The 17914-nt window shown below is 44.4% G+C and overlaps 1 long non-coding RNA gene across 5 annotated transcripts in view; it reads right to left on the reverse strand.

Moving 5' to 3' along the window:
* The window catches only part of LOC140468573 (uncharacterized), a 30618-nt gene extending 17773 nt beyond the window's left edge, over positions 1 to 12845 (reverse strand). For 4 of the 5 annotated variants that reach the window (XR_011955702.1, XR_011955697.1, XR_011955699.1 and 1 more), the window contains exons 1-3: positions 12743 to 12845; positions 6335 to 6423; positions 3804 to 3911 (exon numbers count right to left, since the gene is read on the reverse strand). This is a non-coding gene — a long non-coding RNA (uncharacterized lncRNA). Of the gene's footprint in view, positions 1 to 138; positions 178 to 3803; positions 3912 to 6334; positions 6424 to 12742 lie in introns of all 5 variants that reach the window. The other variant, XR_011955701.1, reaches the window with a different exon arrangement.
* Positions 12846 to 17914: the final 5069 nt, after the last annotated feature.

Below are 17914 nucleotides of genomic sequence, written 5' to 3' on the forward strand. Positions count from 1 at the left end.
GGTTGAGGGATGACCTTAAAGGATTATAAAACCATGAAGCGTGTAGATAAGGGGGAGGGGGGGATTCAAGACCTGGGTGCATACAATTTGAAAATAGAGGAGAAAGGTTTAAAAAATAAATTGGTGATTTATTTTTACCTTTACATGTGTGAAGTGAACTCCCAGAAAAAGAGGCAGCTGTGAATACAATTACAATGTTTAAAAGACATTTAGACAAGTCCATAAATAGGAAATATTTGGATGAATGTGGACCAAGCGGAGGCAGGTGCGATTAGATTAGTTGGGAATTATGGTCAACACGGACTGGTTTAACCACAGGGTCTGTCTCTGTTCTGTATCATTTTAAGACTCAAACTCTCGCTATCTCTGAATTCCTCCATGCTCACAACTCCCCAGATCACTGTCACCTCATCCAGACTAAACTCTTCCTTATCTCTAGAAATCCTCTCTCGCCTCAGAACCATCACTATCTCTGGTATCACAAGCATCTCTGTAACATCCTCCAATTGCCTCCCATCTCATCACCCACCCTCACGATCTCTAATCTTGACAACCCCCACAAATCTGTCCTTCTCCACAGTAAACACTGATGCCACTCGTTTAGTATCCCCCCCAACAACTCCATCTCCTGTGTCTTCACACATAGGCTGCCTTGCTGATCTTTGAGGTGGCCTATTCTCTCTCTAGTGACCCATTTGCTCTTAATGTATTTGTAAAAACCCTTTCCCTATTCGCCAAAGCGGTCTCCTGTCCCCTTTTTGCCTTACTGATTTTCCCCTCTTTCCTTAAACTGATGCCCTCTAGTCTGTGATTGCCCAACCCTGGGGAAAAAAGACTGAGTACATTCATTCGGTCCATGCCTGTCATGATCTTATACACTTCTGTCAGATCCCCCTCAACCTCATACAGGCTAAAGTAAAATATCCCAGCTTGTCCAAACTCTCCCTATAACTCAGACTATTGAGACAGTAACATCCTTGTATATGTCTTCAGCCGTCTTTCCAATTTAATAACACACTTCCTATAGTAAATTGAAAGGAAAACTGAACATTACGCTACCAGTATGGCCTCACCAGCATCCTATTAACTGTAACGTAATTCCCTGATTTCGATACTCAGTGATATGCACTGCTGAAGGCCAGTGTGTCAAAAGCTTTCGTCATTGTCCTGTCTACCTGTGAATCAACTTTCAGAGAACCATGCACCTGTAACATCTCTGTAACATTCTTGCCTCTATACTCGAAGGATGTTTGTGATTTTTGGATTGGAATAAATGCAAAATATTACATCTTGGTAAAACAAACGAAGGCTGGACTTAGACTGATTAAAAGTTGGGCCTCGGATAGTGATATGGAACAAAGAGACCGAGGGGTTCAGATCTTTGAACTATGTGTCACATGCAGACAGGGTGGCTCAGAAGGGGTTTAGCACATTTGCCTTCATTGCTCAGATCTTTGAATATAGGCGTTGGGACATTATGTTGAGGTTGTACAGGATGTTGGGGAGGCCTCTTCTGGAATACTGTGCCCAGTTCTGCTTGTGCTGTTATAGGAAGGATATTATTAAATCGGAGCAGGTTCAGAAGAGATTTACCAGGATGGTGATGGGAACGGAGGGATTGAATTATAAGCAGAGTCTGGATAGGTTGGGTCCTTTTTCACTGGAGCACAGGAGGCTGAGGGGTGAACTTATTAGAGGTTTATAAAATCCTGAAGAGTTTTGGTAATGTGAACAGCAGGTGCCCTTTCCAGGAGGGGTTGCGATTCAAGATTGGGGACATCCTTTTCTCAAATTAAAAAGTAAGGCTTTAAAAAGAAGTTCCGATGTTATTTTTTGTTTTTGCACAAGAGTGGTTCACATGTGGAATAAACTTGCAGAGGACGTGGTAGATGTGAATGCAATTACAATTTCAGGGTGTCACAGTGGCTCAACGGTTAGCACTGCTACCTCTCAACACCAGGGACACAGGCTCAATTCCTGTATTGGGTGACTGTCCATGTGGAGTTTGCATATTCTTCCCCATGACAGTGTGGGTTCCTCCAGGTGCTGCCGTTTCCTCCCACAATCCACAGATGTACAGGGTAGGTGAATTGGCCGTGCTCAATTGCCCATAGTGTTCAGGAATGATTGGGTTGAGTGAATTAGTCGGGGTAAATGTAGAGCAAAAGGGTAGGGGAATGGGATTCTAATAGGAAAAAAACATTTGGACCCGTATATCAACAGGGAATGCTAGGATGGACTTGGACCAAGTGGAGGCAGGTGCGATTAGTTCAGTTCGAATTTATGGTCGACACGGACTGGTTGGACCACATGTTCTGTGTCGATGCTGTGTAACTTTATGACTCGTTACCTCTGTAAATTCCTCTATGTTTGGAACTCTCCCTATCAGTGCCATCTCATCCAGCCTTACAAATATTCCTCATCTCTATAATTCCACTCCAGCCTCAAAATTCAAAAACCTCTATCACAAATCTCTCTATCTCTGTAACATCGTCCATCCTCACAATCCTTTCCAACTTGCATCTCCTCCAGCTTCATTATCCTCCCCCTGTCTAATCCCCTCCAGTCTCTCAAAGCTCTGCTATATGTGCCTTTCTTTATTTCCAGCTTTCAGGATGCCCAATGTTTATTTCTCACTTGATGATTGCCCTTTACAATTCCTGCGCTGAGCTTCTGAATTTCCTCTTAAATCTCTGCGTCTCACTTTCCTCCCAAGAAAATCGACCAATCATGTGTCATCTATTCTAGTATCACCGTTTCTGACCTGATGTCCAATGGAGCCTGTCATATTCCTATAATAAACATCTCAGCGGTCTACAGAACAGAAAAACGCTCTGGTGGTCCATCGAATCTGAGAGAAAGAAAACTACGACTGAAAACTACCACCATACTATTATCCTCCTCTATTTTCCAGTACATGTGGAAAAGTGTCATCTATCATGGCATAGCAAGTGCACACTAAATACATCTCAAATGATTTCGGGATTTGTGTCTCCCACCCTCACAGACAGTGAGGTTTAGTGCAAGTGTTGCTCGATGATGACATCACCCACAGGAACACAGAGCAGCTGGGTCTGTGCAAACCAGAGTTTGCCCACACATTGGGAAGGATGGCAGGGTCCCTGAGAGGGGGCACAGGAGAGTTACCAGGATGGTTCAAGGAATGGGGGATTTTAGTTGCAGGGACATGGGTGTTGTTAATACATATCAAGAATATCCATCTACAATAGATGGACTCTTGTTCTCAACCTCTCCCCTTGCCTGGGCTGTGGTAACCTTCAGGTTAAACCACCACCAGACATCTCTCCCTAATGAGAGAGCAGCCCTATGGTCTGGTAGGACAATGCTGACTTTACCTTTTACACAGTGATGCCACTGTGCATCGGGGGTGGAGAGAGGGAATGCTGAAGGTGGTGGATGGGACACCACTCAGGCACAGTGCTTTGTCCTGGAGGATGTTCGCTTTCTTTAATACTGTTGAGGGCTGCACTGATGAAGGCAAGTGGAGAAGGTTCCAACACGATCCTGATGTGTACCTTATAGAGAGCAAACAGACACTGGGGAATCAGGGGTTTGGGGAAACTGAGGTGTTCTCGTTGTAGCAAAGGAAATTGAGGGGAGCTGAGAGACAAGTGCTTACAAAACATATACAACAGGATGTTAAACCTTGCACTCATCAACTCATCATAAAAGGATTACTGGACACATATTTAAGATTTTGGGGAGATCTATTGACAGGACGGTTTGATTCAAAGGAGAATTTTTATGCAGAAAATGGAATTGAGCTGGAACAAAATACTCACACACAGTGCAAATATCCAGGTCCTGAGGTCCTGATGAATGGAGTAATTCAATCAGAGTTTGGCATTACAGTTACTGAGATTGCCATCTGAATATCCACCTGTAGTATCCTGTAATACAAATTTATAAAATCTGTCACTGTCAGTTCAGGTTAGAAACTCACACCATCCCCTCCTCCTGGTCCAGGATGACTGTACATATTACCCCTTGTGGAGGTCAGTAGTCAGTTCAGGGGGAAATCTGTGTGGGTTTCTATGATTTTCCAACTTGGGACTTCATGTGACTGAACAGGGCAGATCTTTGACACATGGGACAGAATGTTCCAAGTGTCAGTGAGATTTGGAGAGCAGGATTTCCTTCCTTTTCTTTCCTTCCGTTCTGCCGCTGTGCCTCATCAATAAGACATGGGGGGGGGGGGGGGGTGAAAGGCTCATGCAGCTCGATGGGCAAGTTGTCTCCATTCTGACCAAAGGGCAGCAAGATCCTCCCAGTCATTCCAAAGAGTCTCTCTGAAAAGACAGCAACTCAGCATGCTTCCCACTGCCTGGTGCTCCCTGGAAAGATTTAGAAGAATGAGGGGGGAGTCTCCTAGAAAATGTAGAACAGTAAAATTCCAAAAGGATTATAAACAGTTTACAGAGATGGATTCGGAGAAGTGGACAAGTTGGTAAATGGAGCATAACTTGGGATAATGTGAAGTTGTTCATTTTGGAGGAGGTAATAAAAGAACAGAGGACTATTTAAATGGTGGAAACTGTAGAAAGCTGCAACACAAAAGGGACCCAGGGGGTAACTGTGCAGGAAACACAGAAAGCTAGCACACAGTTACAACAGGTCATCAGGAAGGGGAATGGAATATTATTCCTGATTTCAGGGGATTTGCAGTATAAGCGTTTGGAGTATATACCTGAGAGCCACTTTATATATGCGAGTGAGACCACATATGGAGTAATGAGAGAAATTTTGGTCCCTTTATTTAAGGAAATACATCACTTCATCGGAAGCATTCAGAGAAGATTTACTGGGATGATCCCTGGTTTGCAGGGACTATCTTTTAAGAAAAGGCTGAAGAAGTTGGGACTGGACTCATTGGATTTGGGGGAGAATGAGAGGCGATCTTATTGAAACATAGGCTTATTAAGGGGTATGTCAGGGTAAATACTGAGAGGATGTGTCCCATCATGAGGGATCCTAGAACCAGATTCTGGGTCAGTTGCAGAATCAAGGGTTCTGTTTTAGATTTGTCAACTTTAATGCAACACAGACATGGGTAAGGGGTTTCAGTAGCAATGGAGCTGGGGTGAGGTGGAGAAAAGCAACATTTTAGAGATTGGAATTCCAGGTGTTTGCAATTGTGTAGATGTCTGATCAGAAGGTTACCTTGGGGTCAGAACATGAGAGCAATATTGTTAAGTTCTGCCTCAGGCATTTCCCAGTAAGAGGGAGGGGCTGAGCAGTAAGGGAAAGTAATTTGTAATAGCAACTGAAGGCAATGGGTTTAACCATTGCAGTGTTTCAGTGGAGGAAATTGCAGCCAATCGAGTGGTAAGCAGTTTGATGAATGAGTAACAGTGGAGCAATAGAGAGGGATGATAGGGAGAGAGAGCTGGGCATCGTCAGTGTACATGTGAAACCAATACGATGTCACCTCCTGGCAGTGTGTAGGTGAGATACAGGAGGGGACAAAGATAGATCCTGGATGGACACCACAGATGAGGAATTCAGAAAGGAAAGGGAGAGTGGAGATGGAGCAGGATTTTCCAACAACCTTGAGGTCAAGTATTAGTTCTTAGCAGAATTGGAGAGAAGGACATAACCAGAAAAGACAGACAGAACAACGAAAAATATTTGTGAATTGGGGAGGGGGAGTGATGAGGAGGGGCCCGACTCCAAAACTGCTATTTCTACATCAGTGACATCACCCAACTCCACCATAGTCTCAGCCCATTTACTGAAATACTCGTCCATCCCTGTGTTATCTCCAGACTACGTTATCTAAACACAGTCCTGGCCAGCCTCCCACATTCAACTTACATATAATCCCAAGAGTATCGAAAACCCTCCTGCCCGAGTGCTCACTTGCACCAAAACTTGTTGATTCATCAAAAGGCTCCTTCCAAGCAACAATTTAAAATTCTCACCCTTGATGTAATTCCTGGCTGTGAACATCCCTGTCTCCCTGAACCACACAACCTGAGAGACCTCGACAACTCATTTTCTTTCAGACTCCCAAAGATGCATTTATGTATTGCTTCACCAGTCTGGCTGTTTCGACACGGTCAAGGGAACAAAGTCTGGAATTCGCACCCTGACCCTCTCAGACTGGCCTCCTCCTTTAATGTATTCCTGAAAACCTGCTTATTTGGCAATACTTTTGATCACCTGACCTAATATCCCCATCTGTGGCCTTATGTCAGAAATTCTCAATTTCTGTGAAATTATAAAAATGATAAAAATACAAACCGTTGTTGATTTGCACACACATTGTCAACTCTTCACTGTCACTGAGTGAATAATCTGTAACATCTCTTACCCAAGTCACCACACCAACTGCAGCTGTACAAGGAAGTCAAACATCACCCTCTCCACAGGCAATGGGGCTTTGGCATTAATCACTGGTGTCTGTGGAGAGAGAAACACATAGTTGATATTTCAGGGAGTGCTAAATGCATTACAGGAAGTGAGAATGTTGCAGAATTTGATGGTCAGAAATGGAAGGAAAATGCACTCTTTTGTTGAAAAAAAGATTTATTCACTGGCAAAGATACTGTGGAAAATTTAGTCCGTTGAGAGAGCAGCACATTGTCAGGGGTTGGGCAGCAGAGGAAAATTAACTTACAAAAGGTCTGTGAAAGTAACAGTAAAACACTAAACAAGCCAAACAGCCTGTGCCCAAAGACTTTAACTCCCCTTCCTGCTCCACCAAAGATATGCAGGTCCTGGGCCATCTCCACCGCCAAATCCCAGGCATCTGATGGCTGGATGAAGAACGCCTCATCATCTGTGTTCAGATCCTCCAATCACATGGGATCAATGTGGATTTCACCAGTTTCCTCATTTCCACTCCACCCACCTTATCCCAGATCCAGCCTTCCAACTCGGCACTGCCCTTTTGACCTGTCCTACGTTTCCATCTTCCTTCCCACCAATCAGCTGCTGCCTGACCTGCTGTGCTTTTCTAGCATCACACTCTTTGACATTGAAAACATCCTGACTCTGACACTGTGTAAATCCTGCCCTATCACTCCCTGCCAAGGAAGGCTGTGCATGCGTCCCCCTACAGCTTGCCCCTCTCACAGTTGGCAGCCACACACATGTCCCGTGGATCACTGCCCCCAATAAAGATGGCGGCGATCACTCACACCTTTCACCATTTGAAGCATTTTCCCGTTTGCCACAAACACAGGCCTGGGATTTTCAAATTTGTGTTTTCCCATGTGCACTAAGTTCTGTAAAACGTCTCAGCCCGTTCCATTAAAATTTCCTTCTCTTCCTGATCAATATGTCTTTCCTTAACCATGCCCTGCACCTTCACACATTTCCAATGGCTTGGTCACAACATCACAGTGCTGCCAGTGAAGCTTATCACGTGGTATCACTTTATTCCTGATGAAGGGCTTTTGCCCGAAACGTCGATTTTGCTGCTCCTTGGATGCTGCCTGAACTGCTGTGCTCTTCCAGCACCACTAATCGAGAGGCTTATCACGTGGTTGAGTGTAGCCACGCCCCTCATTCACTCAGACCAACCGGCACTACCTTGTCTTTCAGCCCCGTCCCCATCCTTTTATTGGTCCTGCACTGAGATCAATCACCAGAGGCCCTTTGTGGGCTGGAGCATGCTCAGTGCTTCCTGCTTTTGCTGCTGTTTATCAGGTATAAGAGAGAGAGTGTTCATTCCTGTTTCTCCTAATGTCAGACATTAACAACAACGACCTGCATTGTATGGAGCCTTTCACACTGACAAATCTCCTAAAGTGCTTCACGAATGCTGGAAATGTTGATTAAAGAGAACAACTTTAAGATACATCTTTGAGGAGTATAGAGGGGGTTGGGAAGGATATTTAAGAGATTTTTAGATCAGACAAACCGTCTAAAGAGCAACCCACCCAGACCAATTCCCCTACATCTAACACGACGGGCAATTTAGCATGGCCAATTCACCTAACTTGTACATTTTTGGACTGTGGGAGGAAACCGGAGCACCCGGAGGAAACCCACGCAGACACTGGGAGAATGTGCAAACTCGACACAGACAGTTGCCTGAGGTGGGAATAGAACCCGGGTCTCTGGCGCTGTGAGGCAGCAGTGCTAACCACAATGCCACCGTGCCGCCCATCTGCAACTCTGTCCTCTGCAGCTCCAATCATGGAGTGATGTCTGTGGAGAACAGCTTACGACGGAGACAGTTAGTGGCTAACCGTAGTTTAGCAACCCCATGTCCTAGCCCCCCTACCCCACACACCAGTCCTTGTTCTCACAGCCTGTCATTACACACTACCTATGGTTAGCCACTAACAGTTTCCACTAACAGCTAGTAGCCCTCCCCCAGCTAGATCGTTATCCACTCCTTTATCCAACCCTTCTTCTCGCTCTATTCCCACCTATCCTTTAATCCTTACATCCTCCCCTAAACCCTTCCCTCTGCATATAAACCAACATTTTTTTCTCTCAGTATCAGTTCTGAGGAAGGGACACCGGATCTGAAATGTTAACTCTGATTTCTCATCACAGATACTGCCAGACCTGCTGAGCTTTTCCAGAACCTCCTGGTTGTTTTTTCTGATTTACATCTTCCACAGTTTTTTGGTTCTAATTTACCGGGAGTTTGTAATTCAGGTCCAACAGCCTCTGTCCCAGTCTCTGCTGTCTCTCCCAACCCCACCCAGTGACACGGCACCTGCACAGCTCATGGACCTGTGTCATCTTGCTGGCCACACCCCTCATTCACTCCCATTGGCTGCAGGACCACACAGACTCTCCTCCCATTGGTCTGGAGCTGCCGTCAATCAGCCAGGCCCCATTGTGATGAGAGTGGAGGGCTAATCCCTCTCTCTGCCCTGGGATGAGCTTCATCATTCACAGTGAATGGGGCAGTACCACAGAGCACAGGGCCTGGGGGCTATTCAGCCCATTGGGGCTGTACTCTCTCCCTCTGGAGATGCTGCAAATCTGTCCCAAATCCCCTCCTATTTGCCCACAGCCCCCCAAATCTTTCCTTAAAAATTAAAATTCCAAGTCTCTTTCAGAATACCTGCTGAATCTGTGTCATTCAGACTGTTCCAGATGCTCAGAACTTACTGAGTACAATAATGTTCACATTTTCACTTTGTATTATTTGCCAATTACTTGAAAGTAGTTACTAAAAGTTATGACAGTGTTAACAATTCCTCTCTCTCCTCAAATTCAAGACCTTGGAACCAAATCTGCACCAGGTCAAAATCACTGCTTCACCTTCTCAGCTCCAAGGACAATTATCTGTGCTTCAGCTTGCTCTCCACAAAAGAGGAATGCATCTTAGTTTATTAACGTCATAGACATATACAGCACAGAAACAGAACTTCGGTCCAATTCATCCATGCCAACTAGGAATCCTAAACTACTGGAGTCCCATTTGCCAGCTATTGGCCTGTATCCATCAAAACCCTTCCTGTTCACGTACCCAATCGGATGCCTTTTAAATGTTGTGATTTTATCAGCCTCCACTACTTCATCTGGCAGCTCATTCCATACACACACCACACTCAGCTTGAAAACGTTGCCCTTAGATTCCTTTTAATCGTTGCCCTCTCAACCATGTGCTCCAGTTTTGGACCCATCTAACCTCAGGAAAAAGAACCCCGTCTGCTCACCTTATCCATGCCCCTCGTGATTTTATAAATCTCCATGAAGTCACCTCTCAGTCTTGGACTCTCCAGGGAAATTAACCCCAACCTATTCAGCCTCTCCCTGTAGCCCAAATCCTCCAAACCTGGCAACGTTTTTGTAAATCTTTTCACGTTTCACAACATCCTTCCCAGAACAGGGAAAATCAAACTGAAAACAGAATTCGAGAAGTGGCTTAATCAATGTATTTTAAATGTTGTAATTGTACTCTCCTTCACCCCTTCCCTTGGCAGCTCACTCCAAACATGCACTGCCCTCAAACTGTCCAACTCTGGCAAAGTCCTTGCAAACATTTTCTGAAATGTTTCAAGTTTCACAACATCATTCCTGGAACAGGGAGATTGGAACTGAAAACAGAATTCCAGAAGAGCCTTAATCAATGTCCTGTACAGCAACAACATGACGGAGAGCATAACAAACGCTGCATTCACTCCCTTACCTACCTGTGAATCTACTTTCAAGGAACTACGAACCTGCACTCCAAGGTCTCTTTGTTCAGCAACACTTCCCAGGACCTTACCAGTAAGTGTATAAGTCCTGCCCTGATTTGTCTTTCCAAAATCCAACAGCTAACATTTATCTCAATTGAACTCTATCTGCCATTCCTTGCTCCACTGGCCCATCTGATCAAGATCCTGTTGTATTCTGAACTAACCTTCTTCGCTGTCCACTACACCTCCAATTTTGGTGTCTTGTGTAAAGCTACTAACCATATCTCATATATTCACATCCAAGTCATTTATATAAGGACCCAATAATTGATCCTTGTAGCACACTGCTGCTCACAGTCCTCCAGTCCACAAAGCAAATCTCCATCATCACCCTCTGTCTCCTACCATCAAGCCAGTTTCGTACCCAAATGGCTTGTTCCCCTTCATTCCATGTTATGTAACCCTGCTAACCAGTCTGCTTTGTGGAATCTTGTCGAATGTCCATATAAACAACGTTCACAGCCTGGTTTAATCAATTTTCTTTGTCACTTCAAAACATTCAGTCAAGTTAGTGAGACACTATTGTGCACGTACAAAGCCACATTGAGAACAGTCAATAATTATTCCTTACTTTTCCAAATAGATGGATATCCTGTCCCTCAGAATCCTTTCCAACAACTTGCCTGCCACTGACTTCAGGCTCACTATTTTCTTGTTCCATGGCCTCTCCTTACCACCTTTTTAAAATAATGGCACCTCATCTGTCGCTATCAATGATACAAATACCTCAGGAGAGGCCCAACAATCACTTCCCTAGATTTCCAGAAAGTTCCGGGATACATCTGATCAGGTCCCAGGGCTTTATTCAACTTGATGCAATTCAAGACATCCAGTAACACCTCCACTGTAACATGGATACTTTTCAAGTTCTCTCTGTTTATTTCTCCAAACTCTCGAGCTTCCATATCTTTCTCCAGTAAAAATGACGTGAAATATTTCCATATCTTTCCCACCCCTGGTGGTTCCATAGACAGCCTCGTTAATCTTTAAGGGGTCCTATTCTCTGGTCCAGTTAATCTTTTGTCTGTGATATATTTGTTTGATCTCTTTGGATTCTACTTAAACCATTTCCTGAAGCTATTTCATGTCAAACAGCATCAGCAGCAAGCAACAGAGCTAAACGATCCCACAACCAATAGATCAGATCGGAGCTCTGCAGTTCTGCCACACCCAGTTGTGAACGGTGATGGACAATTAAATAACTCACTGGAGGAAACATCACAGATATCCCCACCCTTACCGGTGAAGGGGTCTCACACGCCCACGCACCAGATAAGATGACAGCATTTGCAGCAATCTTCAGCCAGAAGTGCAAAGTGGGATGATCCATCTCAGCCTTCTCCAGTGATTTCCAACATCACAGATGTGAGTTTTAAGCCAGTTTGATTCAGTGTGAATAACATCAAGAAATGGTTAAGTCGTGCAAAGGCTACGGGCCCTACCAATATTCTGGCAATAATACTGATGGTTTGAGCTCCAGAACTTGCCACCCACCAAGCTAAGGACTGCTCCAGCCCTGGCATCTAGCGACAATGTGGAACCTTGCCCAGGGATGTTCAGCACAAAAACACAGGGCAATGCAACCCAAGCAATTTCCATCTATCAGTCCACACTCGATCAGCAGTAAAGTGATGGAAGATGTCATCAACAGGGGTATCAAGCAGCATCTGCACAGCAATAGCCAGCTGAGTGACACTCATTTTAGGCTCCACCAGGGTCACTCAGCTCCCGATTGTGTAACCGCCCTGATTCACAACCTGACAACCAGCTGAATCCCAGAGGTGAGGTGAGGGTGACAGCCCAGTCCCACTCCAAGATCACTATTTCTAGCTGATTCTACCCTTGTCTCAGCTCATATACTGTCATCCACCTTGTGTTATCTCCAGACGTCAGTATCCAAACACACTCCTGGCCAGCTTCCCACATTCAATCTCCCTGTAATCTTAAGAAAAACTAAATCTCTGCTGCCCAAGTACTCCCTCGTACCAAAACTTGTTGATCCATCACAAGGCTCCTATTCATAATCAACAACATAGAGCCACAGAGATGTACAGAATGGAATCAGACCCTTCAATCCAACCCGTCCATGCCAACCAGATATTCCAACCCAATTCCGTCCCACCTGCCAGCATCCGGCCCACATCCCTCAATTTAAAATTCTGACCCTTGATTTAATTCCTGATTGTGATCATCCCTAGCTTGCCGCATCAGACCTCCGTGAAGACCTCGACAACCCATTCTGTTCGAGACTCCCAATGATCTATTAATTCATTACTTCACCTGTGTGGCTGCTTTTACAGTTGCCAAAGCATCATTTTCTGAAATTCGCAGCCAAAACCTCACAGGTCTGCTTTCCTCCTTTAAGACATTCCTCAAAGCCTGCTTATTTGGCAATGCTTTTGGTCACCTGACCTAATATCATCAGTCTCTGACCTTATGTCTAAAGTTCCCAATAATATTTTTGTGAAATTATAAGCATGATGATAAAACTACAAACTGTTCTTGATTTGGACATTACCTTCAAATAATCACTGTTGCTGTAATGAATACTCTGTAATATCTCTTACCTAACCACATTGTGGGAGTACCTTCACCACACAAACTGCAGCTGTACAAGAAAGTCAAACATCACCCTCTCCACAAGCAACAGGGCTTTGGCATTAATCACTGGTATCTGTGGAAGGAGAAACACAGTTGATGTTTCAGGCAGTGCAAAACAGATTACAGGGAATGAAAGAGTTGTTCTTTAGCCCCCTTTGAATTTTTGCCCCGTTAACCCTAAAGCAATGTCCTCTACATCTGGACACCACTACTCCAGGGAAAACACCTTGTTCATTTACCCTGTTCATGCTCCTCATGATTGTATAAATCTCCATAACATCACCGCTCAGCCTATGGCACTCCAGGGAAAACAGCCCCAGCCTTTTATGCCTCATCCTGTAGCTCAAATCCTCCAACCCTAACAACATCCTTGTAAGTCTTTTTTGAAACCTTTCAAGTTTCACAGCACCCTTCTGATAGGAGGCAGGCCAGAATTGCACACAATATTCCAAAAGTGGCCTAATGAATGTCCTGTACAGCAACATGACCTCCCACATCCTATATTCAATGCTCTAGCCAATAAAGGAAAATACACTGAACACCTTCTTCATCATCCTATTGTGAGAAAGAAAGCCCACTCACTTCAATAATTTCAGTCCGAGACAAGATCTGAATCAGTAGTGCCATTTATTTTACACTTGCAAGTGGGTGTGATGTCCCTTTCTCAAGGCAAGGGACATACACACACTAAATTCAATTCATACATAACATTTATATGATTTGATGTCTATTGTTTTACACTGCTCCCTCCCCTGCTTACATCGTCCACTTCCCTAAGACCGGCCCCCATTACCCCTGTTTGCCTCTTGCCTTATCCGGCCTTGTCTGTGATAAAATGCTTATTTCTGGTCTCACAAGGCTGTTTGACCTTACCCTGTTATAGGTCATTGTTAGGCATATCCCTTCTTCATCATTATCTACCCCCTTCATCTGTGTCTTTCCCGAGGCCGTTCTGATCCCTATGACCCTTTTAATTGGGGTTTGTTCCTGTGTTTTTGTAAAAGTGGGAAGCACATGTTTCTACCTACTGTTTGTACAGGCGTATCTAGCTTAACTTCATCCCCTCACAACATCTTATCTACTTGCCCATAATGTCTACCTTCTGACATAGAGTTTTAGCTAATACAAAAACAATTATATATTTCCTCCACATTGTTTCCATTCTTGTTGACTCAGCTCTTGGCTAAAACAATTACACACTGGTGTGAGTTCACCTCCTTTGTAAGATGGAATTGCATAATTGCAGAAGTAACATTAATCCACCATATCCCACAATTCCCCCTCTTTCTTTAATTACCATTTGTTATCTTCTGCAAATATTTTATTTCTAAGCATCGCTCCCGAAATTCGCAAGCATCATCCCAGAGATTTCATCCATCTTGGTCTCACTCATCTGCTCATTATTTAGTCGATAAAGTCCTTCAACCTGATTCCCTTTTAGGGGCATCTATTTCATCAAGGCTGTTTCAATCAACCTTTGGGTGAGCCCTCGTATACAGGGTATGATCATTTTTATTAATTGTTACCCACCAAAAGAGAGCTGGCACAAAGCCTGCTGCAATCTGGTTACGAGCCTTGAATTCATCAGGTAGCCCCCTAGGGAGTCCTACCGAATCAAGATAAATCCTGTCATCGAAAGAAGTGTCTAACAGTAATCTCTTACCCCTTCCCTTTTTCCCTCCTTTGTTTTCCTTCTCAAATGCCAGGGTAAATGGAATTGCCAATTGTACAATTGCACATATCCCTCTCCAATCTGGAGATAGCGTGGGTCTCAATATTTTGCCTCCACAGTACCACCACAGATCCGCTCGGGGAACCTTTAATGCTGAGTAGTTCCCTCCCTTCTCCGTTTCGGTGACATTCTTAATCTCTGTACATAGTTTCAGCTCCCCCAAATCTTTCGACTGACTTGTACCTCGTCTACACACACGATGTGTGATTTCCAACTGCGGCAGAAAACAGGGGGGGAACTTTTACATCTTTCTTCTCCAAGGGAGGGAACATCAGAGATAGGGAGGTACAATTCCTATCATTCCATGCAGTCTCATCCTGATACAGGGCTATCATACATTTCATGCCCTTCCTGTCTCGCTTCCACCCGAGCGGAAAGGGAACCACCTGGGCCACTGGCCGACCGGAGGCACATGCATAGCAATTGCTCTTATTCAGACTTTTTACAGTATACTTTACCCATTCAACCCAGGCATTTGCATCCCCGTACCCAGTTTCTATTTCAATGGTCTGTTTCAAGTCCTTTACCTCTATAAATTTTACTACTTTAGGATCATCGGGAGGGGTGAAAGATTGTATCTTATTACTCAGTAGTTCTACCCGTTTTCCCTGTCCTACACTAATTCAAAAACAATAGCCCAAGAAATCCTTCCCATTTGCTTTCATTTCTATCCTAAGCATTTCATTTCATTGTATCTCATAGGTGCCCCCCCCCCCCCCCCCACCCAGGATTGTTTCGTGCCATGTGGTTTTCCTTATCATTAGGTATATTGGGTTACACTTTTTATCAGGGCAATCGCGAGCTGGTCGGAAGGGGGTCTGGTGTACTGTGACGAGACCATTATACTAAGTACCATCCCCAAGGCTATCCCCATAGGACTTAAGATGTATCTCAGAGCTGCGATACTGTCTCTGATTATCTACATCCCCACAATTTACTAAGCTACATACATCAGCGTCTATTACTTGTGGGTTATCAGATTCAGGAACCGTTAATAATACATATGAAAATGATATTTGATGAAATGCCAATACTAAGAGAGCTAGCATCATATCTCTAGCAGCATTCCCAGTATTCTAAACATCATGCTGAAGCACAAAAAGACTTAATATACAATCTTACAGAAATAATCCCGCGCTCGCGTCGCCACTGTATAATCAGTTACTCAAAGTCTCTTTAGTCTGAGTTTCAGCGGATCTTGCGTTGATTCGGCTGTCCAGACTTCTTCCTCAACTGGAGGGTCCACTGGCCCTTTGATCCGAGTGTAGTGAGTCCAGCCTTTCTCTGCTGTCCTTATTAACGTTTCGGTCGTCAAAAGAGCCTGGTACGGCCCTTCCCAGTCCGGCTGCAATTTAATCTCTGTCCATGATTTTACTAAGATCCAATCGCCCGGCCGGATGGGATGAACGGTGAATTCAAGGGGTGGAGTCTGTGCCAATAAACCCTGTTTCCTTAGGAAAGACAAAGAGGAGGACAAACCCAGTATATACTTCTTTAAAAACAAACCTTTAGTTTCGGGAATTGGCAATTCTCCATTCGTTCCCAAGTAAGGTAATCCAAATAAGATTTCATAGGGGGATAGTCCCAAATCTTTCCTTGGGGCTGTTCGTACTCGCAAGAGAGCTATCGGTAAACATTTGGTCCAAGGGAGTCTGGTTCCTATTATCAGTTTAGAGAGCTGTCGTTTGAGTGTTTGGTTCATTCTCTCAACCCTTCTCGATGATGGCGGGTGCCATTGAGTATGGAACTCCCAGGAAATTCCCAACCCTTTCATTACCCCCCCCCCCCCGTAACACTTTAGAGGTAAAGTCAGTTCCTTGGTCGGAGTCTATACGGTTCACTAGCCCATATCGGGGAATTATGTGGTCCAATATTGTTTTAGACACTCCACTCACAGTGGCAGTAGCTAGGGGGTATGCCTCAACCCAACCAGATAGATGATCTACTATGACCAACATATATTTTAGTCTGCCTACCCTGGGGAGTTCAGTATAATCTACTTGTATACTCTGGAAAGGTCTCAGTCCTGGGTCTCTTCCTCCCGGGGTCTGTTTTCTCAAGACTTTCTTATTTACCTTTCTGCATATGATACATCCCTCACATATTTGTTTAGCAATTGTTTACATTCCTTTACATCCATATTCCCTAAGAACTAAATCACACATTGCTTGTACTCCCCAATGCCTTGGTGTAGGACGGCCATAATCTCTCGCATCATCATTTTGTTTAACATTTCCCTTCCATCAGGTAACCTCCAAGGCCCGTCTGCTGTTTTTACAGCCCCTAAATCTCTCAATTCTTTTTCTCCACTTTCAGTAAATATAGGAGCTTCCCGAGGACCTGGGACAGTAGGTATTAGGGAATGAATCGCCACTTCTTGTGGATTCAGGGCTGCTTCCTTAGCCACCTCATCGGCTAATCTATTTCCCCTAACCTCTAGTTCATTTCCTTTCTGATGACCATTTACATGCACTACTGCTATTTCTCGGGGAAGTAATAGGGACTCCAAGACCCGTTTAATCAATTCTTCATGTACTAATCCCTTCCCCCACCTCTGGGTTAATACTCCCAAAACCACTCCCTTATCCACGGTAGCAAAGAGGTGGAAAGGTTTATCTAGGGAAGGTAGGGCTAACACAGGGGCATGGATCAAATCTCTTTTGAGTTTCTCAACTAGTTCTTTTTCCTCCTCATCCCAACTTAGACATTTGGGTTCCCCCCTCTAATAGTTTGAGATATAATTTCTTAGTCTCCAGTGCATAGGAATCAATCCACAATCTGCAATAACCCGTTAGACCTAAAAATTTGCGTAACTCCCTTTTAGTGCTGGGCAGTGGCATTCCCACTATTCCCTCTATCCGTTCCGGGCTTATCTTTCGCTTTCCCTCACTAACTAAATGTCCCAAGTACTTCACTTCTTGCTCCACATATTGTAGTTTGTTTTTAGATACTCGCAGTCCCTGCTGACCCAGGAAATTCAATAATTTGTTAGTGGCTTCTACTACTCTTTCTCTTCTTTTTCCTGTTACTAAGAGGTCGTCTACATACTGCAACAGGGTAGTCCCCTTGGGGCTGCTAAATTTCTCCGATACTTGTTCTAACATCTGTCCAAATAAATTCGGGGATTCCGTAAACCCCTGGGGAAGCACAGTACACTGGTATTGCTGTTGCTGTCCTGTCTTAGGGTCTTCCCACTCAAAGGCAAACAAATGCCTATCTTCCTCTGCCAAGGGACAAGCCCAAAAGGCATCCTTTAAATCTATCACACTAAACCATTTGTGGTCATGAGGGATCTCACTTAATAACGTAGAGGGGTTTGGCACCCTGGGTGCCTGATCTGTACTGTTCGATTTAATGTTCTCAAATCCTGCACCAATCGATAATTTCCATCGGATTTTCACACTGG

This window comes from Chiloscyllium punctatum, chromosome 47 (genome assembly GCF_047496795.1).
Source record: "Chiloscyllium punctatum isolate Juve2018m chromosome 47, sChiPun1.3, whole genome shotgun sequence".
Classification (NCBI taxonomy): domain Eukaryota; kingdom Metazoa; phylum Chordata; class Chondrichthyes; order Orectolobiformes; family Hemiscylliidae; genus Chiloscyllium; species Chiloscyllium punctatum.